This window comes from Ambystoma mexicanum, chromosome 1p, assembly GCF_040938575.1.
Source record: "Ambystoma mexicanum isolate Mex_15411 chromosome 1p, UKY_AmexF1_1, whole genome shotgun sequence".
Taxonomy (NCBI): Eukaryota; Metazoa; Chordata; class Amphibia; order Caudata; family Ambystomatidae; genus Ambystoma; species Ambystoma mexicanum.
In genome coordinates, this window is record NC_090921.1 from 1,474,272,211 (window position 1) to 1,474,295,619 (window position 23,409).

At 42.6% G+C, this 23,409-nt stretch overlaps 18 non-coding genes across 18 annotated transcripts; all 18 read left to right on the plus strand.

Moving 5' to 3' along the window:
• The first annotated feature begins 421 nt into the window (after positions 1-421).
• Positions 422-495, plus strand: TRNAI-AAU (transfer RNA isoleucine (anticodon AAU)). The gene has a single exon. It is a non-coding gene; the product is annotated as a tRNA-Ile (tRNA).
• Positions 496-1,220: 725 nt separating this feature from the next.
• Positions 1,221-1,294, plus strand: TRNAI-AAU (transfer RNA isoleucine (anticodon AAU)). The gene has a single exon. It is a non-coding gene; the product is annotated as a tRNA-Ile (tRNA).
• Positions 1,295-2,019: 725 nt separating this feature from the next.
• TRNAI-AAU (transfer RNA isoleucine (anticodon AAU)) lies at positions 2,020-2,093 on the plus strand. The gene has a single exon. It is a non-coding gene; the product is annotated as a tRNA-Ile (tRNA).
• Positions 2,094-3,266: 1,173 nt separating this feature from the next.
• Positions 3,267-3,340, plus strand: TRNAI-AAU (transfer RNA isoleucine (anticodon AAU)). Its single transcript has one exon. It is a non-coding gene; the product is annotated as a tRNA-Ile (tRNA).
• A 725-nt stretch (positions 3,341-4,065) lies between these two features.
• On the plus strand, positions 4,066-4,139 carry TRNAI-AAU (transfer RNA isoleucine (anticodon AAU)). Its single transcript has one exon. It is a non-coding gene; the product is annotated as a tRNA-Ile (tRNA).
• Positions 4,140-6,062: 1,923 nt separating this feature from the next.
• TRNAI-AAU (transfer RNA isoleucine (anticodon AAU)) lies at positions 6,063-6,136 on the plus strand. The gene has a single exon. It is a non-coding gene; the product is annotated as a tRNA-Ile (tRNA).
• Positions 6,137-7,611: 1,475 nt separating this feature from the next.
• Positions 7,612-7,685, plus strand: TRNAI-AAU (transfer RNA isoleucine (anticodon AAU)). Its single transcript has one exon. It is a non-coding gene; the product is annotated as a tRNA-Ile (tRNA).
• Positions 7,686-8,410: 725 nt separating this feature from the next.
• TRNAI-AAU (transfer RNA isoleucine (anticodon AAU)) lies at positions 8,411-8,484 on the plus strand. Its single transcript has one exon. It is a non-coding gene; the product is annotated as a tRNA-Ile (tRNA).
• Positions 8,485-9,160: 676 nt separating this feature from the next.
• TRNAI-AAU (transfer RNA isoleucine (anticodon AAU)) lies at positions 9,161-9,234 on the plus strand. Its single transcript has one exon. It is a non-coding gene; the product is annotated as a tRNA-Ile (tRNA).
• A 1,475-nt stretch (positions 9,235-10,709) lies between these two features.
• On the plus strand, positions 10,710-10,783 carry TRNAI-AAU (transfer RNA isoleucine (anticodon AAU)). Its single transcript has one exon. It is a non-coding gene; the product is annotated as a tRNA-Ile (tRNA).
• A 725-nt stretch (positions 10,784-11,508) lies between these two features.
• TRNAI-AAU (transfer RNA isoleucine (anticodon AAU)) lies at positions 11,509-11,582 on the plus strand. The gene has a single exon. It is a non-coding gene; the product is annotated as a tRNA-Ile (tRNA).
• A 725-nt stretch (positions 11,583-12,307) lies between these two features.
• Positions 12,308-12,381, plus strand: TRNAI-AAU (transfer RNA isoleucine (anticodon AAU)). The gene has a single exon. It is a non-coding gene; the product is annotated as a tRNA-Ile (tRNA).
• A 1,475-nt stretch (positions 12,382-13,856) lies between these two features.
• TRNAI-AAU (transfer RNA isoleucine (anticodon AAU)) lies at positions 13,857-13,930 on the plus strand. The gene has a single exon. It is a non-coding gene; the product is annotated as a tRNA-Ile (tRNA).
• Positions 13,931-14,606: 676 nt separating this feature from the next.
• On the plus strand, positions 14,607-14,680 carry TRNAI-AAU (transfer RNA isoleucine (anticodon AAU)). The gene has a single exon. It is a non-coding gene; the product is annotated as a tRNA-Ile (tRNA).
• Positions 14,681-16,204: 1,524 nt separating this feature from the next.
• Positions 16,205-16,278, plus strand: TRNAI-AAU (transfer RNA isoleucine (anticodon AAU)). Its single transcript has one exon. It is a non-coding gene; the product is annotated as a tRNA-Ile (tRNA).
• A 2,647-nt stretch (positions 16,279-18,925) lies between these two features.
• On the plus strand, positions 18,926-18,999 carry TRNAI-AAU (transfer RNA isoleucine (anticodon AAU)). Its single transcript has one exon. It is a non-coding gene; the product is annotated as a tRNA-Ile (tRNA).
• A 676-nt stretch (positions 19,000-19,675) lies between these two features.
• Positions 19,676-19,749, plus strand: TRNAI-AAU (transfer RNA isoleucine (anticodon AAU)). Its single transcript has one exon. It is a non-coding gene; the product is annotated as a tRNA-Ile (tRNA).
• A 677-nt stretch (positions 19,750-20,426) lies between these two features.
• Positions 20,427-20,500, plus strand: TRNAI-AAU (transfer RNA isoleucine (anticodon AAU)). The gene has a single exon. It is a non-coding gene; the product is annotated as a tRNA-Ile (tRNA).
• The last annotated feature ends 2,909 nt before the right edge of the window (positions 20,501-23,409 follow it).

Below are 23,409 nucleotides of genomic sequence, written 5' to 3' on the forward strand. Positions count from 1 at the left end.
AGCGAATTTGATCCCAGTATTGGCCACTTTGTCAATTTGGGAAATATTTCTGCAGAAGGATGAGATTGATGCAGGAGTCCCACACACAGCTTTAGATTTACTATGACTAGTTTGCTGTTTTGTTGGAAGCAGCAGTCCATAAATGGTCACAGGTCAGTACTGCTGTGGGAAATGACCAATGAGATGCATTTAACCTTCTTTGTCCCAGTTCTACTTAAATGTGATGCAGGCTAAAAGTCAGTTTGAAGATAATTGTCATATTCGTGAATTTCCTTCAGATCACATGTAGTTTTTCTTTAGGTTGTTGTGAGGATAAGGGTTTTATGTGTGAATGAGTTAGGCATTTTTTTCCAAGGGAAGAAAAAATCCCCCTGCAACTGGCCTCCCTCTTATACTCCAGTTAGAAATATGCCTCTCAGCTGGCTGGTTAGCTCAGTTGGTCAGAGCGTGGTGCTAATAACGCCAAGGTCACGGGTTTGATCCCCGTATTGGCCACTTTGTCATTTTGGGAAATATTTCTGCAGAAGCATGAGATTGATGCAGAATTGGCACTCACAGCTTTAGAGTTACTAACACAAGATTGCTGTTTTGTTGGAAGCAGCTGTGCATACATGGTCACGGGTCAGTACTGCTGTGGGACATGACCAATGTTGTTGTGAGGATAAGGGTTGTATTTGTGAATGAGTTAGGCATTTTCTTTCAAGGGAAGAAAGCTCCCCCCTGCAACTGGCCTCCCTCCTATGCTCCAGTCAGAAGGCATACTTTTTCTGACTGAGCATGGTGCTAATCACGCCAAGTTAGCGGATTTGATCCCAGTATTGGCCACTTTGTCAATTTGGGAAATATTTCTGCAGAAGCATGAGATTGATGCAGAATTCCCACCCACAGCTTTAGATTTACTATGACTAGTTTGCTGTTTTGTTGGAAGCAGCAGTCCATAAATGGTCACAGGTCAGTACTGCTGTGGGAAATGACCAATGAGATGCATTTAACCTTCTTTGTCCCAGTTCTACTTAAATGTGATGCAGGCTACAAGTCAGTTTGAAGATAATTGTCATATTCATGAATTTCCTTCAGATCACATGTAGTTTTTCTTTAGGTTGTTGTGAGGATAAGGGTATTATGTGTGAATGAGTTAGGCATTTTTTTTCCAAGGGAAGAAAAAATCCCCCTGCAACTGGCCTCCCTCTTATGCTCCAGTTAGAATTATCCTCTCTGCTGGCCGGTTAGCTCAGTTGGTTAGAGCGTGGTGCTAATAACGCCAAGGTCATGGGTTCGATCCCCGTATTGGCCACTTTGTCATTTTGGGAAATATTTCTGCAGAAGCATGAGATTGATGCAGAATTGGCACTCACAGCTTTAGAGTTACTAACACAAGATTGCTGTTTTGTTGGAAGCAGCTGTGCATACATGGTCACGGGTCAGTACTGCTGTGGGACATGACCAATGTTGTTGTGAGGATAAGGGTTGTATTTGTGAATGAGTTAGGCATTTTCTTTCAAGGGAAGAAAGCTCCCCCCTGCAACTGGCCTCCCTCCTATGCTCCAGTCAGAAGGCATACTTTTTCTGACTGAGCATGGTGCTAATCACGCCAAGTTAGCGAATTTGATCCCAGTATTGGCCACTTTGTCAATTTGGGAAATATTTCTGCAGAAGGATGAGATTGATGCAGGAGTCCCACACACAGCTTTAGATTTACTATGACTAGTTTGCTGTTTTGTTGGAAGCAGCAGTCCATAAATGGTCACAGGTCAGTACTGCTGTGGGAAATGACCAATGAGATGCATTTAACCTTCTTTGTCCCAGTTCTACTTAAATGTGATGCAGGCTACAAGTCAGTTTGAAGATAATTGTCATATTCGTGAATTTCCTTCAGATCACATGTAGTTTTTCTTTAGGTTGTTGTGAGGATAAGGGTTTTATGTGTGAATGAGTTAGGCATTTTTTTCCAAGGGAAGAAAAAATCCCCCTGCAACTGGCCTCCCTCTTATACTCCAGTTAGAAATATGCCTCTCAGCTGGCCGGTTAGCTCAGTTGGTCAGAGCGTGGTGCTAATAATGCCAAGGTCACGGGTTTGATCCCCGTATTGGCCACTTTGTCATTTTGGGAAATATTTCTGCAGAAGGATGAGATTGATGCAGAATTGGCACTCACAGCTTCAGAGTTACTAACACAAGATTGCTGTTTTGTTGGAAGCAGCTGTGCATACATGGTCACGGGTCAGTACTGCTGCGGGACATAACAATGTTGTTGTGAGGATAAGGGTTGTATTTGTGAATGAGTTAGGCATTTTCTTTCAAGGGAAGAAAACTCCCCCCTGCAACTGGCCTCCCTCCTATGCTCCAGTCAGAAGGCATACTTTTTCTGACTGAGCATGGTGCTAATCACGCCAAGTTAGCGAATTTGATCCCAGCATTGGCCACTTTGTCAATTTGGGAAATATTTCTGCAGAAGCATGAGATTGATGCAGAATTCCCACCCACAGCTTTAGATTTATTATGACTAGTTTGCTGTTTTGTTGGAAGCAGCAGTCCATAAATGGTCACGGGTCAGTACTGCTGCGGCACTTCCAATGAGATGCATTTAACCTTCTTTGTCCCAGTTCTACTTAAATGTGATGCAGGCCACAAGTCAGTTTGAAGATAATTGTAATATTCATGAATTTCCTTCAGATCACATGTAGTTTTTCTTTAGGTTGTTGTGAGGATAAGGGTTGTATGTGTGAATGAGTTAGGCATTTTTTTTCCAAGGTTAGAAAAAATCCCCCTGCAACTGGCCTCCCTCCTATGCTCCAGTCAGAAGGCATACTTTTTCTGACTGAGCATGGTGCTAATCACGCCAAGTTAGCGGATTTGATCCCAGTATTGGCCACTTTGTCAATTTGGGAAATATTTCTGCAGAAGCATGAGATTGATGCAGAATTCCCACCCACAGCTTTAGATTTACTATGACTAGTTTGCTGTTTTGTTGGAAGCAGCAGTCCATAAATGGTCACAGGTCAGTACTGCTGTGGGAAATGACCAATGAGATGCATTTAACCTTCTTTGTCCCAGTTCTACTTAAATGTGATGCAGGCTACAAGTCAGTTTGAAGATAATTGTCATATTCATGAATTTCCTTCAGATCACATGTAGTTTTTCTTTAGGTTGTTGTGAGGATAAGGGTATTATGTGTGAATGAGTTAGGCATTTTTTTTCCAAGGGAAGAAAAAATCCCCCTGCAACTGGCCTCCCTCTTATGCTCCAGTTATAATTATCCTCTCTGCTGGCCGGTTAGCTCAGTTGGTTAGAGCGTGGTGCTAATAACGCCAAGGTCATGGGTTCGATCCCCGTATTGGCCACTTTGTCATTTTGGGAAATATTTCTGCAGAAGCATGAGATTGATGCAGAATTGGCACTCACAGCTTTAGAGTTACTAACACAAGATTGCTGTTTTGTTGGAAGCAGCTGTGCATACATGGTCACGGGTCAGTACTGCTGCGGGACATGACCAATGTTGTTGTGAGGATAAGGGTTGTATTTGTGAATGAGTTAGGCATTTTCTTTCAAGGGAAGAAAGCTCCCCCCTGCAACTGGCCTCCCTCCTATGCTCCAGTCAGAAGGCATACTTTTTCTGACTGAGCATGGTGCTAATCACGCCAAGTTAGCGAATTTGATCCCAGTATTGGCCACTTTGTCAATTTGGGAAATATTTCTGCAGAAGGATGAGATTGATGCAGGAGTCCCACACACAGCTTTAGATTTACTATGACTAGTTTGCTGTTTTGTTGGAAGCAGCAGTCCATAAATGGTCACAGGTCAGTACTGCTGTGGGAAATGACCAATGAGATGCATTTAACCTTCTTTGTCCCAGTTCTACTTAAATGTGATGCAGGCTACAAGTCAGTTTGAAGATAATTGTCATATTCGTGAATTTCCTTCAGATCACATGTAGTTTTTCTTTAGGTTGTTGTGAGGATAAGGGTTTTATGTGTGAATGAGTTAGGCATTTTTTTCCAAGGGAAGAAAAAATCCCCCTGCAACTGGCCTCCCTCTTATACTCCAGTTAGAAATATGCCTCTCAGCTGGCCGGTTAGCTCAGTTGGTCAGAGCGTGGTGCTAATAACGCCAAGGTCACGGGTTTGATCCCCGTATTGGCCACTTTGTCATTTTGGGAAATATTTCTGCAGAAGGATGAGATTGATGCAGAATTGGCACTCACAGCTTCAGAGTTACTAACACAAGATTGCTGTTTTGTTGGAAGCAGCTGTGCATACATAGTCACGGGTCATTACTGCTGCGGACATAACCAATGTTGCTGTGAGGATAAGGGTTGTATTTGTGAATGAGTTAGGCATTTTCTTTCAAGGGAAGAAAACTCCCCCCTGCAACTGGCCTCCCTCCTATGCTCCAGTCAGAAGGCATACTTTTTCTGACTGAGCATGGTGCTAATCACGCCAAGATAGCGAATTTGATCCTACTATTGGCCACTTTATTAATTTGGGAAATATTTCTGCATAAGCATGAGATTGATGCAGAATTCCCACCCACAGCTTTAGATTTACTATGACTAGTTTGCTGTTTTGTTGGAAGCAGCAGTCCATAAATGGTCACAGGTCAGTACTGCTGTGGGAAATGACCAATGAGATGCATTTAACCTTCTTTGTCCCAGTTCTACTTAAATGTGATGCAGGCTACAAGTCAGTTTGAAGATAATTGTCATATTCGTGAATTTCCTTCAGATCACATGTAGTTTTTCTTTAGGTTGTTGTGAGGATAAGGGTTTTATGTGTGAATGAGTTAGGCATTTTTTTTCCAAGGGAAGAAAAAATCCCCCTGCAACTGGCCTCCCTCTTATACTCCAGTTAGAAATATGCCTCTCAGCTGGCCGGTTAGCTCAGTTGGTTAGAGCGTGGTGTTAATAACGCAAGGTCATGGGTTCGATCCCCGTATTGGCCACTTTGTCATTTTGGGAAATATTTCTGCAGAAGCATGAGATTGATGCAGAATTGGCACTCACAGCTTTAGAGTTACTAACACAAGATTGCTGTTTTGTTGGTAGCAGCTGTGCATACATGGTCACGGGTCAGTACTGCTGCGGGACATAACAATGTTGTTGTGAGGATAAGGGTTGTATTTGTGAATGAGTTAGGCATTTTCTTTCAAGGGAAGAAAACTCCCCCCTGCAACTGGCCTCCCTCCTATGCTCCAGTCAGAAGGCATACTTTTTCTGACTGAGCATGGTGCTAATCACGCCAAGTTAGCGAATTTGATCCCAGCATTGGCCACTTTGTCAATTTGGGAAATATTTCTGCAGAAGCATGAGATTGATGCAGAATTCCCACCCACAGCTTTAGATTTATTATGACTAGTTTGCTGTTTTGTTGGAAGCAGCAGTCCATAAATGGTCACGGGTCAGTACTGCTGCGGCACTTCCAATGAGATGCATTTAACCTTCTTTGTCCCAGTTCTACTTAAATGTGATGCAGGCCACAAGTCAGTTTGAAGATAATTGTAATATTCATGAATTTCCTTCAGATCACATGTAGTTTTTCTTTAGGTTGTTGTGAGGATAAGGGTTGTATGTGTGAATGAGTTAGGCATTTTTTTTCCAAGGTTAGAAAAAATCCCCCTGCAACTGGCCTCTCTCCTATGCTCCAGTCAGAAGGCATACTTTTTCTGACTGAGCATGGTGCTAATCACGCCAAGTTAGCGAATTTGATCCCAGTATTGGCCACTTTGTCAATTTGGGAAATATTTCTGCAGAAGCATGAGATTGATGCAGAATTCCCACCCACAGCTTTAGATTTACTATGACTAGTTTGCTGTTTTGTTGGAAGCAGCAGTCCATAAATGGTCACAGGTCAGTACTGCTGTGGGAAATGACCAATGAGATGCATTTAACCTTCTTTGTCCCAGTTCTACTTAAATGTGATGCAGGCTACAAGTCAGTTTGAAGATAATTGTCATATTCATGAATTTCCTTCAGATCACATGTAGTTTTTCTTTAGGTTGTTGTGAGGATAAGGGTTTTATGTGTGAATGAGTTAGGCACTTTTTTCCAAGGGAAAGAGACTCTCAGCTGGCCGGTTAGCTAAGTTGGTTAGAGCGTGGTGCTAATAACGCCAAGGTCACGGGTTCGATCCCCGTATTGGCCACTTTGTCATTTTGGGAAATATTTCTGCAGAAGGATGAGATTGATGCAGAATTGGCACTCACAGCTTTAGAGTTACTAACACAAGATTGCTGTTTTGTTGGAAGCAGCTGTGCATACATAGTCACGGGTCAGTACTGCTGCGGACATAACCAATGTTGCGGTGAGGATAAGGGTTGTATTTGTGAATGAGTTAGGCATTTTCTTTCAAGGGAAGAAAACTCCCCCCTGCAACTGGCCTCCCTCCTATGCTCCAGTCAGAAGGCATACTTTTTCTGACTGAGCATGGTGCTAATCACGCCAAGTTAGCGAATTTGATCCCAGTATTGGCCACTTTGTCAATTTGGAAAATATTTCTGCAGAAGCATGAGATTGATGCAGAATTCCCACCCACAGCTTTAGATTTACTATGACTAGTTTGCTGTTTTGTTGGAAGCAGCAGTCCATAAATGGTCACAGGTCAGTACTGCTGTGGGAAATGACCAATGAGATACATTTAACCTTCTTTGTCCCATTTCTACTTAAATGTGATGCAGGCTACAAGTCAGTTTGAAGATAATTGTCATATTCATGAATTTCCTTCAGATCACATGTAGTTTTTCTTTAGGTTGTTGTGAGGATAAGGGTTTTATGTGTGAATGAGTTAGGCATTTTTTTTTCAAGGGAAGAAAAAATCCCCCTGCAATTGGCCTCCCTTTTATGGTCCAGTCAGAAACATGCTTCTCAGCTGGCCGGTTAGCTCAGTTGGTTAGAGCGTGGTGCTAATAACGCCAAAGTCACAGGTTCGATCCCCGTATTGGCCACTTTGTCATTTTGGGAAATATTTCTGCAGAAGGATGAGATTGATGCAGAATTGGCACTCACAGCTTTAGAGTTACTAACACAAGATTGCTGTTTTGTTGGAAGCAGCTGTGCATACATAGTCACGGGTCAGTACTGCTGCGGACATAACCAATGTTGCGGTGAGGATAAGGGTTGTATTTGTGAATGAGTTAGGCATTTTCTTTCAAGGGAAGAAAACTCCCCCCTGCAACTGGCCTCCCTCCTATGCTCCAGTCAGAAGGCATACTTTTTCTGACTGAGCATGGTGCTAATCTCGCCAAGTTAGCGAAATTGATCCCAGTATTGGCCACTTTGTCAATTTGGGAAATATTTCTGCAGAAGCATGAGATTGATGCAGAATTCCCACCCACAGCTTTAGATTTACTATGACTAGTTTCCTGTTTTGCTGGAAGCAGCAGTCCATAAATGGTCACAGGTCAGTACTGCTGTGGGAAATGACCAATGAGATGCATTTAACCTTCTTTGTCCCAGTTCTACTTAAATGTGATGCAGGCTACAAGTCAGTTTGAAGATAATTGTCATATTCATGAATTTCCTTCAGATCACATGTAGTTTTTCTTTAGGTTGTTGTGAGGATAAGGGTTTTATGTGTGAATGAGTTAGGCATTTTTTTCCAAGGGAAAGAGACTCTCAGCTGGCCGGTTAGCTCAGTTGGTTAGAGCGTGGTGCTAATAACGCCAAGGTCACGGGTTCGATCCCCGTATTGGCCACTTTGTCATTTTGGGAAATATTTCTGCAGAAGGATGAGATTGATGCAGAAATGGCACTCACAGCTTTAGAGTTACTAACACAAGATTGCTGTTTTGTTGGAAGCAGCTGTGCATACATAGTCACGGGTCAGTACTGCTGCGGACATAACCAATGTTGCGGTGAGGATAAGGGTTGTATTTGTGAATGAGTTAGGCATTTTCTTTCAAGGGAAGAAAACTCCCCCCTGCAACTGGCCTCCCTCCTATGCTCCAGTCAGAAGGCATACTTTTTCTGACTGAGCATGGTGCTAATCACGCCAAGTTAGCGAATTTGATCCCAGTATTGGCCACTTTGTCAATTTGGGAAATATTTCTGCAGAAGCATGAGATTGATGCAGAATTCCCACCCACAGCTTTAGATTTACTATGACTAGTTTGCTGTTTTGTTGGAAGCAGCAGTCCATAAATGGTCACAGGTCAGTACTGCTGTGGGAAATGACCAATGAGATACATTTAACCTTCTTTGTCCCATTTCTACTTAAATGTGATGCAGGCTACAAGTCAGTTTGAAGATAATTGTCATATTCATGAATTTCCTTCAGATCACATGTAGTTTTTCTTTAGGTTGTTGTGAGGATAAGGGTTTTATGTGTGAATGAGTTAGGCATTTTTTTTTCAAGGGAAGAAAAAATCCCCCTGCAACTGGCCTCCCTCTTATGGTCCAGTCAGAAATTTGCTTCTCAGCTGGCCGGTTAGCTCAGTTGGTTAGAGCGTGGTGCTAATAACGCCAAAGTCACAGGTTCGATCCCTGCATTGGCCACTTTGTCATTTTGGGAAATATTTCTGCAGAAGGATGAGATTGATGCAGAATTGGCACTCACAGCTTTAGAGTTACTAACACAAGATTGCTGTTTTGTTGGAAGCAGCTGTGCATACATAGTCACGGGTCAGTACTGCTGCGGACATAACCAATGTTGCGGTGAGGATAAGGGTTGTATTTGTGAATGAGTTAGGCATTTTCTTTCAAGGGAAGAAAACTCCCCCCTGCAACTGGCCTCCCTCCTATGCTCCAGTCAGAAGGCATACTTTTTCTGACTGAGCATGGTGCTAATCACGCCAAGTTAGCGAATTTGATCCCAGTATTGGCCACTTTGTCAATTTGGGAAATATTTCTGCAGAAGCATGAGATTGATGCAGAATTCCCACCCACAGCTTTAGATTTACTATGACTAGTTTGCTGTTTTGTTGGAAGCAGCAGTCCATAAATGGTCACAGGTCAGTACTGCTGTGGGAAATGACCAATGAGATGCATTTAACCTTCTTTGTCCCAGTTCTACTTAAATGTGATGCAGGCTACAAGTCAGTTTGAAGATAATTGTCATATTCATGAATTTCCTTCAGATCACATGTAGTTTTTCTTTAGGTTGTTGTGAGGATAAGGGTTTTATGTGTGAATGAGTTAGGCACTTTTTTCCAAGGGAAAGAGACTCTCAGCTGGCCGGTTAGCTAAGTTGGTTAGAGCGTGGTGCTAATAACGCCAAGGTCACGGGTTCGATCCCCGTATTGGCCACTTTGTCATTTTGGGAAATATTTCTGCAGAAGGATGAGATTGATGCATAATTGGCACTCACAGCTTTAGAGTTACTAACACAAGATTGCTGTTTTGTTGGAAGCAGCTGTGCATACATAGTCACGGGTCAGTACTGCTGCGGACATAACCAATGTTGCGGTGAGGATAAGGGTTGTATTTGTGAATGAGTTAGGCATTTTCTTTCAAGGGAAGAAAACTCCCCCCTGCAACTGGCCTCCCTCCTATGCTCCAGTCAGAAGGCATACTTTTTCTGACTGAGCATGGTGCTAATCACGCCAAGTTAGCGAATTTGATCCCAGTATTGGCCACTTTGTCAATTTGGAAAATATTTCTGCAGAAGCATGAGATTGATGCAGAATTCCCACCCACAGCTTTAGATTTACTATGACTAGTTTGCTGTTTTGTTGGAAGCAGCAGTCCATAAATGGTCACAGGTCAGTACTGCTGTGGGAAATGACCAATGAGATACATTTAACCTTCTTTGTCCCATTTCTACTTAAATGTGATGCAGGCTACAAGTCAGTTTGAAGATAATTGTCATATTCATGAATTTCCTTCAGATCACATGTAGTTTTTCTTTAGGTTGTTGTGAGGATAAGGGTTTTATGTGTGAATGAGTTAGGCATTTTTTTTTCAAGGGAAGAAAAAATCCCCCTGCAATTGGCCTCCCTCTTATGGTCCAGTCAGAAATATGCTTCTCAGCTGGCCGGTTAGCTCAGTTGGTTAGAGCGTGGTGCTAATAACGCCAAAGTCACAGGTTCGATCCCCGTATTGGCCACTTTGTCATTTTGGGAAATATTTCTGCAGAAGGATGAGATTGATGCAGAATTGGCACTCACAGCTTTAGAGTTACTAACACAAGATTGCTGTTTTGTTGGAAGCAGCTGTGCATACATAGTCACGGGTCAGTACTGCTGCGGACATAACCAATGTTGCGGTGAGGATAAGGGTTGTATTTGTGAATGAGTTAGGCATTTTCTTTCAAGGGAAGAAAACTCCCCCCTGCAACTGGCCTCCCTCCTATGCTCCAGTCAGAAGGCATACTTTTTCTGACTGAGCATGGTGCTAATCTCGCCAAGTTAGCGAAATTGATCCCAGTATTGGCCACTTTGTCAATTTGGGAAATATTTCTGCAGAAGCATGAGATTGATGCAGAATTCCCACCCACAGCTTTAGATTTACTATGACTAGTTTCCTGTTTTGCTGGAAGCAGCAGTCCATAAATGGTCACAGGTCAGTACTGCTGTGGGAAATGACCAATGAGATGCATTTAACCTTCTTTGTCCCAGTTCTACTTAAATGTGATGCAGGCTACAAGTCAGTTTGAAGATAATTGTCATATTCATGAATTTCCTTCAGATCACATGTAGTTTTTCTTTAGGTTGTTGTGAGGATAAGGGTTTTATGTGTGAATGAGTTAGGCATTTTTTTCCAAGGGAAAGAGACTCTCAGCTGGCCGGTTAGCTCAGTTGGTTAGAGCGTGGTGCTAATAACGCCAAGGTCACGGGTTCGATCCCCGTATTGGCCACTTTGTCATTTTGGGAAATATTTCTGCAGAAGGATGAGATTGATGCAGAAATGGCACTCACAGCTTTAGAGTTACTAACACAAGATTGCTGTTTTGTTGGAAGCAGCTGTGCATACATAGTCACGGGTCAGTACTGCTGCGGACATAACCAATGTTGCGGTGAGGATAAGGGTTGTATTTGTGAATGAGTTAGGCATTTTCTTTCAAGGGAAGAAAACTCCCCCCTGCAACTGGCCTCCCTCCTATGCTCCAGTCAGAAGGCATACTTTTTCTGACTGAGCATGGTGCTAATCACGCCAAGTTAGCGAATTTGATCCCAGTATTGGCCACTTTGTCAATTTGGGAAATATTTCTGCAGAAGCATGAGATTGATGCAGAATTCCCACCCACAGCTTTAGATTTACTATGACTAGTTTGCTGTTTTGTTGGAAGCAGCAGTCCATAAATGGTCACAGGTCAGTACTGCTGTGGGAAATGACCAATGAGATACATTTAACCTTCTTTGTCCCATTTCTACTTAAATGTGATGCAGGCTACAAGTCAGTTTGAAGATAATTGTCATATTCATGAATTTCCTTCAGATCACATGTAGTTTTTCTTTAGGTTGTTGTGAGGATAAGGGTTTTATGTGTGAATGAGTTAGGCATTTTTTTTTCAAGGGAAGAAAAAATCCCCCTGCAACTGGCCTCCCTCTTATGGTCCAGTCAGAAATTTGCTTCTCAGCTGGCCGGTTAGCTCAGTTGGTTAGAGCGTGGTGCTAATAACGCCAAAGTCACAGGTTCGATCCCTGCATTGGCCACTTTGTCATTTTGGGAAATATTTCTGCAGAAGGATGAGATTGATGCAGAATTGGCACTCACAGCTTTAGAGTTACTAACACAAGATTGCTGTTTTGTTGGAAGCAGCTGTGCATACATAGTCACGGGTCAGTACTGCTGCGGACATAACCAATGTTGCGGTGAGGATAAGGGTTGTATTTGTGAATGAGTTAGGCATTTTCTTTCAAGGGAAGAAAACTCCCCCCTGCAACTGGCCTCCCTCCTATGCTCCAGTCAGAAGGCATACTTTTTCTGACTGAGCATGGTGCTAATCACGCCAAGTTAGCGAATTTGATCCCAGTATTGGCCACTTTGTCAATTTGGGAAATATTTCTGCAGAAGCATGAGATTGATGCAGAATTCCCACCCACAGCTTTAGATTTACTATGACTAGTTTGCTGTTTTGTTGGAAGCAGCAGTCCATAAATGGTCACAGGTCAGTACTGCTGTGGGAAATGACCAATGAGATACATTTAACCTTCTTTGTCCCATTTCTACTTAAATGTGATGCAGGCTACAAGTCAGTTTGAAGATAATTGTCATATTCATGAATTTCCTTCAGATCACATGTAGTTTTTCTTTAGGTTGTTGTGAGGATAAGGGTTTTATGTGTGAATGAGTTAGGCATTTTTTTTTCAAGGGAAGAAAAAATCCCCCTGCAACTGGCCTCCCTCTTATGGTCCAGTCAGAAATTTGCTTCTCAGCTGGCCGGTTAGCTCAGTTGGTTAGAGCGTGGTGCTAATAACGCCAAAGTCACAGGTTCGATCCCTGCATTGGCCACTTTGTCATTTTGGGAAATATTTCTGCAGAAGGATGAGATTGATGCAGAATTGGCACTCACAGCTTTAGAGTTACTAACACAAGATTGCTGTTTTGTTGGAAGCAGCTGTGCATACATAGTCACGGGTCAGTACTGCTGCGGACATAACCAATGTTGCGGTGAGGATAAGGGTTGTATTTGTGAATGAGTTAGGCATTTTCTTTCAAGGGAAGAAAACTCCCCCCTGCAACTGGCCTCCCTCCTATGCTCCAGTCAGAAGGCATACTTTTTCTGACTGAGCATGGTGCTAATCACGCCAAGTTAGCGAATTTGATCCCAGTATTGGCCACTTTGTCAATTTGGGAAATATTTCTGCAGAAGCATGAGATTGATGCAGAATTCCCACCCACAGCTTTAGATTTACTATGACTAGTTTGCTGTTTTGTTGGAAGCAGCAGTCCATAAATGGTCACAGGTCAGTACTGCTGTGGGAAATGACCAATGAGATACATTTAACCTTCTTTGTCCCATTTCTACTTAAATGTGATGCAGGCTACAAGTCAGTTTGAAGATAATTGTCATATTCATGAATTTCCTTCAGATCACATGTAGTTTTTCTTTAGGTTGTTGTGAGGATAAGGGTTTTATGTGTGAATGAGTTAGGCATTTTTTTTTCAAGGGAAGAAATAATCCCCCTGCAAATGGCCTCCCTCTTATGGTCCAGTCAGAAATATGCTTCTCAGCTGGCTGGTTAGCTCAGTTGGTTAGAGCGTGGTGCTAATAACGCCAAAGTCACATGTTCGATCCCTGTATTGGCCACTTTGTCATTTTGGGAAATATTTCTGCAGAAGGATGAGATTGATGCAGAATTGGCACTCACAGCTTTAGAGTTACTAACACAAGATTGCTGTTTTGTTGGAAGCAGCTGTGCATACATAGTCACGGGTCAGTACTGCTGCGGACATAACCAATGTTGTTGTGAGGATAAGGGTTGTATTTGTGAATGAGTTAGGCATTTTCTTTCAAGGAAAGAAAACTCCCCCCTGCAACTGGCCTCCCTCCTATGCTCCAGTCAGAAGGCATACTTTTTCTGACTGAGCATGGTGCTAATCTCGCCAAGTTAGCGAAATTGATCCCAGTATTGGCCACTTTGTCAATTTGGGAAATATTTCTGCAGAAGCATGAGATTGATGCAGAATTCCCACCCACAGCTTTAGATTTACTATGACAAGTTTGCTGTTTTGTTGGAAGCAGCAGTCCATAAATGGTCACAGGTCAGTACTGCTGTGGGAAATGACCAATGAGATGCATTTAACCTTCTTTGTCCCAGTTCTACTTAAATGTGATGCAGGCTACAAGTCAGTTTGAAGATAATTGTCATATTCATGAATTTCCTTCAGATCACATGTAGTTTTTCTTTAGGTTGTTGTGAGGATAAGGGTTTTATGTGTGAATGAGTTAGGCATTTTTTTCCAAGGGAAAGAGACTCTCAGCTGGCCGGTTAGCTCAGTTGGTTAGAGCGTGGTGCTAATAACACCAAGGTCACGGGTTCAATCCCCGTATTGGCCACTTTGTCATTTTGGGAAATATTTCTGCAGAAGGATGAGATTGTTTCAGAATTGGCACTCACAGCTTTAGAGTTACTAACACAAGATTGCTGTTTTGTTGGAAGCAGCTGTGCATATATAGTCACGGGTCAGTACTGCTGCGGACATAACCAATGTTGCTGTGAGGATAAGGGTTGTATTTGTGAATGAGTTAGGCATTTTCTTTCAAGGGAAGAAAACTCCCCCCTGCAACTGGCCTCCCTCCTATGCTCCAGTCAGAAGGCATACTTTTTCTGACTGAGCATGGTGCTAATCACGCCAAGTTAGCGAATTTGATCCCAGTATTGGCCACTTTGTCAATTTGGGAAATATTTCTGCAGAAGCATGAGATTGATGCAGAATTCCCACCCACAGCTTTAGATTTACTATGACTAGTTTGCTGTTTTGTTGGAAGCAGCAGTCCATAAATTGTCACAGGTCAGTACTGCTGTGGGAAATGACCAATGAGATGCATTTAACCTTCTTTGTCCCAGTTCTACTTAAATGTGATGCAGGCTACAAGTCAGTTTGAAGATAATTGTCATATTCATGAATTTCCTTCAGATCACATGTAGTTTTTCTTTAGGTTGTTGTGAGGATAAGGGTTTTATGTGTGAATGAGTTAGGCATTTTTTTCCAAGGGAAAGAGACTCTCAGCTGGCCGGTTAGCTCAGTTGGTTAGAGCGTGGTGCTAATAACGCCAAGGTCACGGGTTCGATCCCCGTATTGGCCACTTTGTCATTTTGGGAAATATTTCTGCAGAAGGATGAGATTGATGCAGAATTGGCACTCACAGCTTTAGAGTTACTAACACAAGATTGCTGTTTTGTTGGAAGCAGCTGTGCATACATAGTCACCGGTCAGTACTGCTGCGGACATAACCAATGTTGCGGTGAGGATAAGGGTTGTATTTGTGAATGAGTTAGGCATTTTCTTTCAAGGGAAGAAAACTCCCCCCTGCAACTGGCCTCCCTCCTATGCTCCAGTCAGAAGGCATACTTTTTCTGACTGAGCATGGTGCTAATCACGCCAAGTTAGCGAATTTGATCCCAGTATTGGCCACTTTGTCAATTTGGGAAATATTTCTGCAGAAGCATGAGATTGATGCAGAATTCCCACCCACAGCTTTAGATTTACTATGACTAGTTTGCTGTTTTGTTGGAAGCAGCAGTCCATAAATGGTCACAGGTCAGTACTGCTGTGGGAAATGACCAATGAGATACATTTAACCTTCTTTGTCCCATTTCTACTTAAATGTGATGCAGGCTACAAGTCAGTTTGAAGATAATTGTCATATTCATGAATTTCCTTCAGATCACATGTAGTTTTTCTTTAGGTTGTTGTGAGGATAAGGGTTTTATGTGTGAATGAGTTAGGCATTTTTTTTTCAAGGGAAGAAAAAATCCCCCTGCAACTGGCCTCCCTCTTATGGTCCAGTCAGAAATATGCTTCTCAGCTGGCCGGTTAGCTCAGTTGGTTAGAGCGTGGTGCTAATAACGCCAAAGTCACAGGTTCGATCCCCGTATTGGCCACTTTGTCATTTTGGGAAATATTTCTGCAGAAGGATGAGATTGATGCAGAATTGGCACTCACAGCTTTAGAGTTACTAACACAAGATTGCTGTTTTGTTGGAAGCAGCTGTGCATACATAGTCACAGGTCAGTACTGCTGCGGACATAACCAATGTTGTGGTGAGGATAAGGGTTGTATTTGTGAATGAGTTAGGCATTTTCTTTCAAGGGAAGAAAACTCCCCCCTGCAACTGGCCTCCCTCCTATGCTCCAGTCAGAAGGCATACTTTTTCTGACTGAGCATGGTGCTAATCACGCCAAGTTAGCGAATTTGATCCCAGTATTGGCCACTTTGTCAATTTGGGAAATATTTCTGCAGAAGCATGAGATTGATGCAGAATTCCCACCCACAGCTTTAGATTTACTATGACTAGTTTGCTGTTTTGTTGGAAGCAGCAGTCCATAAATGGTCACAGGTCAGTACTGCTGTGGGAAATGACCAATGAGATACATTTAACCTTCTTTGTCCCATTTCTACTTAAATGTGATGCAGGCTACAAGTCAGTTTGAAGATAATTGTCATATTCATGAATTTCCTTCAGATCACATGTAGTTTTTCTTTAGGTTGTTTTGAGGATAAGGGTTTTATGTGTGAATGAGTTAGGCATTTTTTTTTCAAGGGAAGAAAAAATCCCCCTGCAACTGGCCTCCCTCTTATGGTCCAGTCAGAAATATGCTTCTCAGCTGGCCGGTTAGCTCAGTTGGTTAGAGCGTGGTGCTAATAACGCCAAAGTCACAGGTTCGATCCCTGTATTGGCCACTTTGTCATTTTGGGAAATATTTCTGCAGAAGGATGAGATTGATGCAGAATTGGCACTCACAGCTTTAGAGTTACTAACACAAGATTGCTGTTTTGTTGGAAGCAGCTGTGCATATATAGTCACGGGTCAGTACTGCTGCGGACATAACCAATGTTGTTGTGAGGATAAGGGTTGTATTTGTGAATGAGTTAGGCATTTTCTTTCAAGGGAAGAAAACTCCCCCCTGCAACTGGCCTCCCTCCTATGCTCCAGTCAGAAGGCATACTTTTTCTGACTGAGCATGGTGCTAATCACGCCAAGTTAGCGAATTTGATCCCAGTATTGGCCACTTTGTCAATTTGGGAAATATTTCTGCAGAAGCATGAGATTGATGCAGAATTGGCACTCACAGCTTTAGAGTTACTAACACAAGATTGCTGTTTTGTTGGAAGCAGCTGTGCATACATAGTCACGGGTCAGTACTGCTGCGGACATAACCAATGTTGTTGTGAGGATATGGGTTGTATTTGTGAATGAGTTAGGCATTTTCTTTCAAGGAAAGAAAACTCCCCCCTGCAACTGGCCTCCCTCCTATGCTCCAGTCAGAAGCATACTTTTTCTGACTGAGCATGGTGCTAATCACACCAAGTTAGCGAATTTGATCCCAGTATTGGCCACTTTGTCAATTTGGGAAAAATGTCTGCAGAAGCATTAGATTGATGCAGAATTCCCACCCACAGCTTTAGATTTACTATGACAAGTTTGCTGTTTTGTTGGAAGCAGCAGTCCATAAATGGTCACAGGTCAGTACTGCTGTGGGAAATGACCAATGAGATGCATTTAACCTTCTTTGTCGTAGTACTACTTAAATGTGATGCAGGCCACAAGTCAGTTTGAAGATAATTGTAATATTCATGAATTTCCTTCAGATCACATGGAGTTTTTCTTTAGGTTGTTGTGAGGATAATGGTTGTCTGTGTGAATGAGTTAGGCATTTTTTTTCCAAGGGAAGAAAACATCCCCCTACAACTGGCCTCCTGCTTATGCTTGAGTCAGAAACAAAACTCTCAGCTGGCTGTTTAGCTCATTTGGTTAGAGCGTGGTGCTAATAATGGCAAGGTCACGGGTCCCCGTATTGGCCTCCTTGTCATTTTGGGAAATATTTCTGCAGAAGCATGAGATTGATGCAGAATTGGCACTCACAGCTTTAGAGTTACTAACACAAGATTGCTGTTTTGTTGGAAGCAGCTGTGCATACATGGTCACGGGTCAGTACTGCTGCGGGACATAACCAATGTTGTTGTGAGGATAAGGGTTGTATTTGTGAATGAGTTAGGCATTTTCTTTCAAGGGAAGAAAACTCCCCCCTGCAACTGGCCTCCCTCCTATGCTCCAGTCAGAAGGCATACTTTTTCTGACTGAGCATGGTGCTAATCACGCCAAGTTAGCGAATTTGATCCCAGTATTGGCCACTTTGTCAATTTGGGAAATATTTCTGCAGAAGCATGAGATTGATGCAGAATTCCCACCCACAGCTTTAGATTTACTATGACTAGTTTGCTGTTTTGTTGGAAGCAGCAGTCGATAAATGGTCACAGGTCAGTACTGCTGTGGGAAATGACCAATGAGATGCATTTAACCTTCTTTGTCCCAGTTCTACTTAAATGTGATGCAGGCTACAAGTCAGTTTGAAGATAATTGTCATATTCATGAATTTCCTTCAGATCACATGTAGTTTTTCTTTAGGTTGTTGTGAGGATAAGGGTTTTATGTGTGAATGAGTTAGGCATTTTTTTTCCAAGGGAAGAAAAAGTCCCCCTGCAACTGGCCTCCCTCTTATGCTCCAGTCAGAAATATGCCTTTCAGCTGGCCGGTTAGCTCAGTTGGTTAGAGCGTGTTGCTAATAAAGCCAAGGTCACGGGTTCGATCCCCGTATTGGCCACTTTGTCATTTTGGGAAATATTTCTGCCGAAGGATGAGATTGATGCAGAATTGGCACTCACAGCTTTAGAGTTACTAACACAAGATTGCTGTTTTGTTGGAAGCAGCTGTGCATACATAGTCACGGGTCAGTACTGCTGCGGACATAACTAATGTTGTTGTGAGGATAAGGGTTGTATTTGTGAATGAGTTAGGCATTTTCTTTCAAGGGAAGAAAGCTCCCCCCTGCAACTGGCCTCCCTCCTATGCTCCAGTCAGAAGGCATACTTTTTCTGACTGAGCATGGTGCTAATAACGCCAAGTTAGCGAATTTGATCCCAGTATTGGCCACTTTGTCAATTTAGGAAATATTTCTGCAGAAGCATGAGATTGATGCAGAATTCCCACCCACAGCTTTAGATTTACTATGACTAGTTTCCTGTTTTGTTGGAAGCAGCAGTCCATAAATGGTCACAGGTCAGTACTGCTGTGGGAAATGACCAATGAGATGCATTTAACCTTCTTTGTCCCAGTTCTACTTAAATGTGATGCAGGCTACAAGTCAGTTTGAAGATAATTGTCATATTCATGAATTTCCTTCAGATCACATGTAGTTTTTCTTTAGGTTGTTGTGAGGATAAGGGTTTTATGTGTGAATGAGTTAGGCATTTTCTTTCCAAGGGAAGAAAAAATCCCCCTGCAACTGGCCTCCCTCTTATGCTCCAGTTAGAAATATGCCTCTCAGCTGGCTGGTTAGCTCAGTTGGTTAGAGCGTGGTGCTAATAACGCCAAGGTTACGGGTTTGATCCCCGTATTGGCCACTTTGTCATTTTGGGAAATATTTCTGCAGAAGCATGAGATTGATGCAGAATTGGCACTCACAGCTTTAGAGTTACTAACACAAGATTGCTGTTTTGTTGGAAGCAGCTGTGCATACATAGTCACGGGTCAGTACTGCTGCGGACATAACCAATGTTGCGGTGAGGATAAGGGTTGTATTTGTGAATGAGTTAGGCATTTTCTTTCAAGGGAAGAAAACTCCCCCCTGCAACTGGCCTCGCTCCTATGCTCCAGTCAGAAGGCATACTTTTTCTGACTGAGCATGGTGCTAATCACGCCAAGTTAGCGAATTTGATCCCAGTATTGGCCACTTTGTCAATTTGGGAAATATTTCTGCAGAAACATGTGATTGATGCAGAATTCCCATCCACAGCTTTAGATTTACTATGACTAGTTTGCTGTTTTGTTGGAAGCAGCAGTCCATAAATGGTCACAGGTCAGTACTGTTGTGGGAAATGACCAATGAGATGCATTTAACCTTGTTTGTCCCAGTTCTACTTAAATGTGATGCAGGCTACAAGTCAGTTTGAAGATAATTGTCATATTCATGAATTTCCTTCAGATCACATGTAGTTTTTCTTTAGGTTGTTGTGAGGATAAGGGTTTTATGTGTGAATGAGTTAGGCATTTTTTTCCAAGGGAAAGAGACTCTCAGCTGGCCGGTTAGCTCAGTTGGTTAGAGCGTGGTGCTAATAACGCCAAGGTCACGGGTTCGATCCCCATATTGGCCACTTAGTCATTTTGGGAAATATTTCTGCAGAAGGATGAGATTGATGCAGAATTGGCACTCACAGCTTTAGAGTTACTAACACAAGATTGCTGTTTTGTTGGAAGCAGCTGTGCATACATAGTCACGGGTCAGTACTGCTGCGGACATAACCAATGTTGCGGTGAGGATAAGGGTTGTATTTGTGAATGAGTTAGGCATTTTCTTTCAAGGGAAGAAAACTCCCCCCTGCAACTGGCCTCCCTCCTATGCTCCTGTCAGAAGGCATACTTTTTCTGACTGAGCATGGTGCTAATCACGCCAAGTTAGCGAATTTGATCCCAGTATTGGCCACTTTGTCAATTTGGGAAATATTTCTGCAGAAGCATGAGATTGATGCAGAATTCCCACCCACAGCTTTAGATTTACTATGACTAGTTTCCTGTTTTGTTGGAAGCAGCAGTCCATAAATGGTCACAGGTCAGTACTGCTGTGGGAAATGACCAATGAGATGCATTTAACCTTCTTTGTCCCAGTTCTACTTAAATGTGATGCAGGCTACAAGTCAGTTTGAAGATAATTGTCATATTCATGAATTTCCTTCAGATCACATGTAGTTTTTCTTTAGGTTGTTGTGAGGATAAGGGTTTTATGTGTGAATGAGTTAGGCATTTTTTTTCCAAGGGAAAAAGACTTTCAGCTGGCCGGTTAGCTCAGTTGGTTAGAGCATGGTGCTAATAACGCCAAGGTCATGGGTTCGATCCCCTTATTGGCCACTTTGTCATTTTGGGAAATATTTCTGCAGAAGCATGAGATTGATGCAGAATTGGCACTCACAGCTTTAGAGTTACTAACACAAGTTTGCTGTTTTGTTGGAAGCAGCTGTGCATACATGGTCACGGGTCAGTACTGCTGCGGGACATAACCAATGTTGTTGTGAGGATAAGGGTTGTATTTGTGAATGAGTTAGGCATTTTCTTTCAAGGGAAGAAAACTCCCCCCTGCAACTGGCCTCCCTCCTATGCTCCAGTCAGAAGGCATACTTTTTCTGACTGAGCATGGTGCTAATCACGCCAAGTTAGCGAATTTGATCCCAGTATTGGCCACTTTGTCAATTTGGGAAATGTTTCTGCAGAAGCATGAGATTGATGCAGAATTCCCACCCACAGCTTTAGATTTACTATGACTAGTTTGCTGTTTTGTTGGAAGCAGCAGTCCATAAATGGTCACAGGTCAGTACTGCTGTGGGAAATGACCAATGAGATGCATTTAACCTTCTTTGTCCCAGTTCTACTTAAATGTGATGCAGGCTACAAGTCAGTTTGAAGATAATTGTCATATTCATGAATTTCCTTCAGATCACATGTAGTTTTTCTTTAGGTTGTTGTGAGGATAAGGGTTGTATTTGTGAATGAGTTAGGCATTTTTTTTCCAAGGGAAGAAAAAATTCCCCTGCAACTGGCCTCCCTCTTATGGTCCAGTCAGAAATATGCCTCTCAGCTGGCTGGTTAGCTCAGTTGGTTACAGCGTGGTGCTAATAACACCAAGGTCACGGGTTCGATCCCCGTATTGGCCACTTTGTCATTTTGGGAAATATTTCTGCAGAAGGATGAGATTGATGCAGAATTGGCACTCACAGCTTTAGAGTTACTAACACAAGATTGCTGTTTTGTTGGAAGCAGCTGTGCATACATAGTCACGGGTCAGTACTGCTGCGGACATAACCAATGTTGTTGTGAGGATAAGGGTTGTATTTGTGAATGAGTTAGGCATTTTCTTTCAAGGAAAGAAAACTCCCCCCTGCAACTGGCCTCCCTCCTATGCTCCAGTCAGAAGCATACTTTTTCTGACTGAGCATTGTGCTAATCACGCCAAGTTAGCGAATTTGATCCCAGTATTGGCCACTTTGTCAATTTGGGAAAAATGTCTGCAGAAGCATTAGATTGATGCAGAATTCCCACCCACAGCTTTAGATTTACTATGACAAGTTTGCTGTTTTGTTGGAAGCAGCAGTCCATAAATGGTCACAGGTCAGTACTGCTGTGGGAAATGACCAATGAGATGCATTTAACCTTCTTTGTCGCAGTACTACTTAAATGTGATTCAGGCCACAAGTCAGTTTGAAGATAATTGTAATATTCATGAATTTCCTTCAGATCACATGGCGTTTTTCTTTAGGTTGTTGTGAGGATAAGGGTTGTGTGTGTGAATGAGTTAGGCATTTTTTTTCCAAGGGAAGAAAACATCCCCCTACAACTGGCCTCCTGCTTATGCTTGAGTCAGAAACAAAACTCTCAGCTGGCTGGTTAGCTCATTTGGTTAGAGCGTGGTGCTAATAATGGCAAGGTCACGGGTCCCCATATTGGCCTCCTTGTCATTTTGGGAAATATTTCTGCAGAAGCATGAGATTGATGCAGAATTGGCACTCACAGCTTTAGAGTTACTAACACAAGATTGCTGTTTTGTTGGAAGCAGCTGTGCATACATGGTCACGGGTCAGTACTGCTGCGGGACATAACCAATGTTGTTGTGAGGATAAGGGTTGTATTTGTGAATGAGTTAGGCATTTTCTTTCAAGGGAAGAAAACTCCCCCCTGCAACTGGCCTCCCTCCTATGCTCCAGTCAGAAGGCATACTTTTTCTGACTGAGCATGGTGCTAATCTCGCCAAGTTAGCGAAATTGATCCCAGTATTGGCCACTTTGTCAATTTGGGAAATATTTCTGCAGAAGCATGAGATTGATGCAGAATTCCCACCCACAGCTTTAGATTTACTATGACTAGTTTCCTGTTTTGCTGGAAGCAGCAGTCCATAAATGGTCACAGGTCAGTACTGCTGTGGGAAATGACCAATGAGATGCATTAAACCTTCTTTGTCCCAGTTCTACTTAAATGTGATGCAGGCTACAAGTCAGTTTGAAGATAATTGTCATATTCATGAATTTCCTTCAGATCACATGTAGTTTTTCTTTAGGTTGTTGTGAGGATAAGGGTTTTATGTGTGAATGAGTTAGGCATTTTTTTCCAAGGGAAAGAGACTCTCAGCTGGTAGGTTAGCTCAGTTGGTTAGAGCGTGGTGCTAATAACGCCAAGGTCACGGGTTCGATCCCCGTATTGGCCACTTTGTCATTTTGGGAAATATTGCTGCAGAAGGATGAGATTGATGCAGAATTGGCACTCACAGCTTTAGAGTTACTAACACAAGATTGCTGTTTTGTTGGAAGCAGCTGTGCATACATAGTCACGGGTCAGTACTGCTGCGGACATAACCAATGTTGCGGTGAGGATAAGGGTTGTATTTGTGAATGAGTTAGGCATTTTCTTTCAAGGGAAGAAAACTCCCCCCTGCAACTGGCCTCCCTCCTATGCTCCAGTCAGAAGGCATACTTTTTCTGACTGAGCATGGTGCTAATCACGCCAAGTTAGCGAATTTGATCCCAGTATTGGCCACTTTGTCAATTTGGGAAATATTTCTGCAGAAGCATGAGATTGATGCAGAATTCCCACCCACAGCTTTAGATTTACTATGACTAGTTTGCTGTTTTGTTGGAAGCAGCAGTCCATAAATGGTCACAGGTCAGTACTGCTGTGGGAAATGACCAATGAGATACATTTAACCTTCTTTGTCCCATTTCTACTTAAATGTGATGCAGGCTACAAGTCAGTTTGAAGATAATTGTCATATT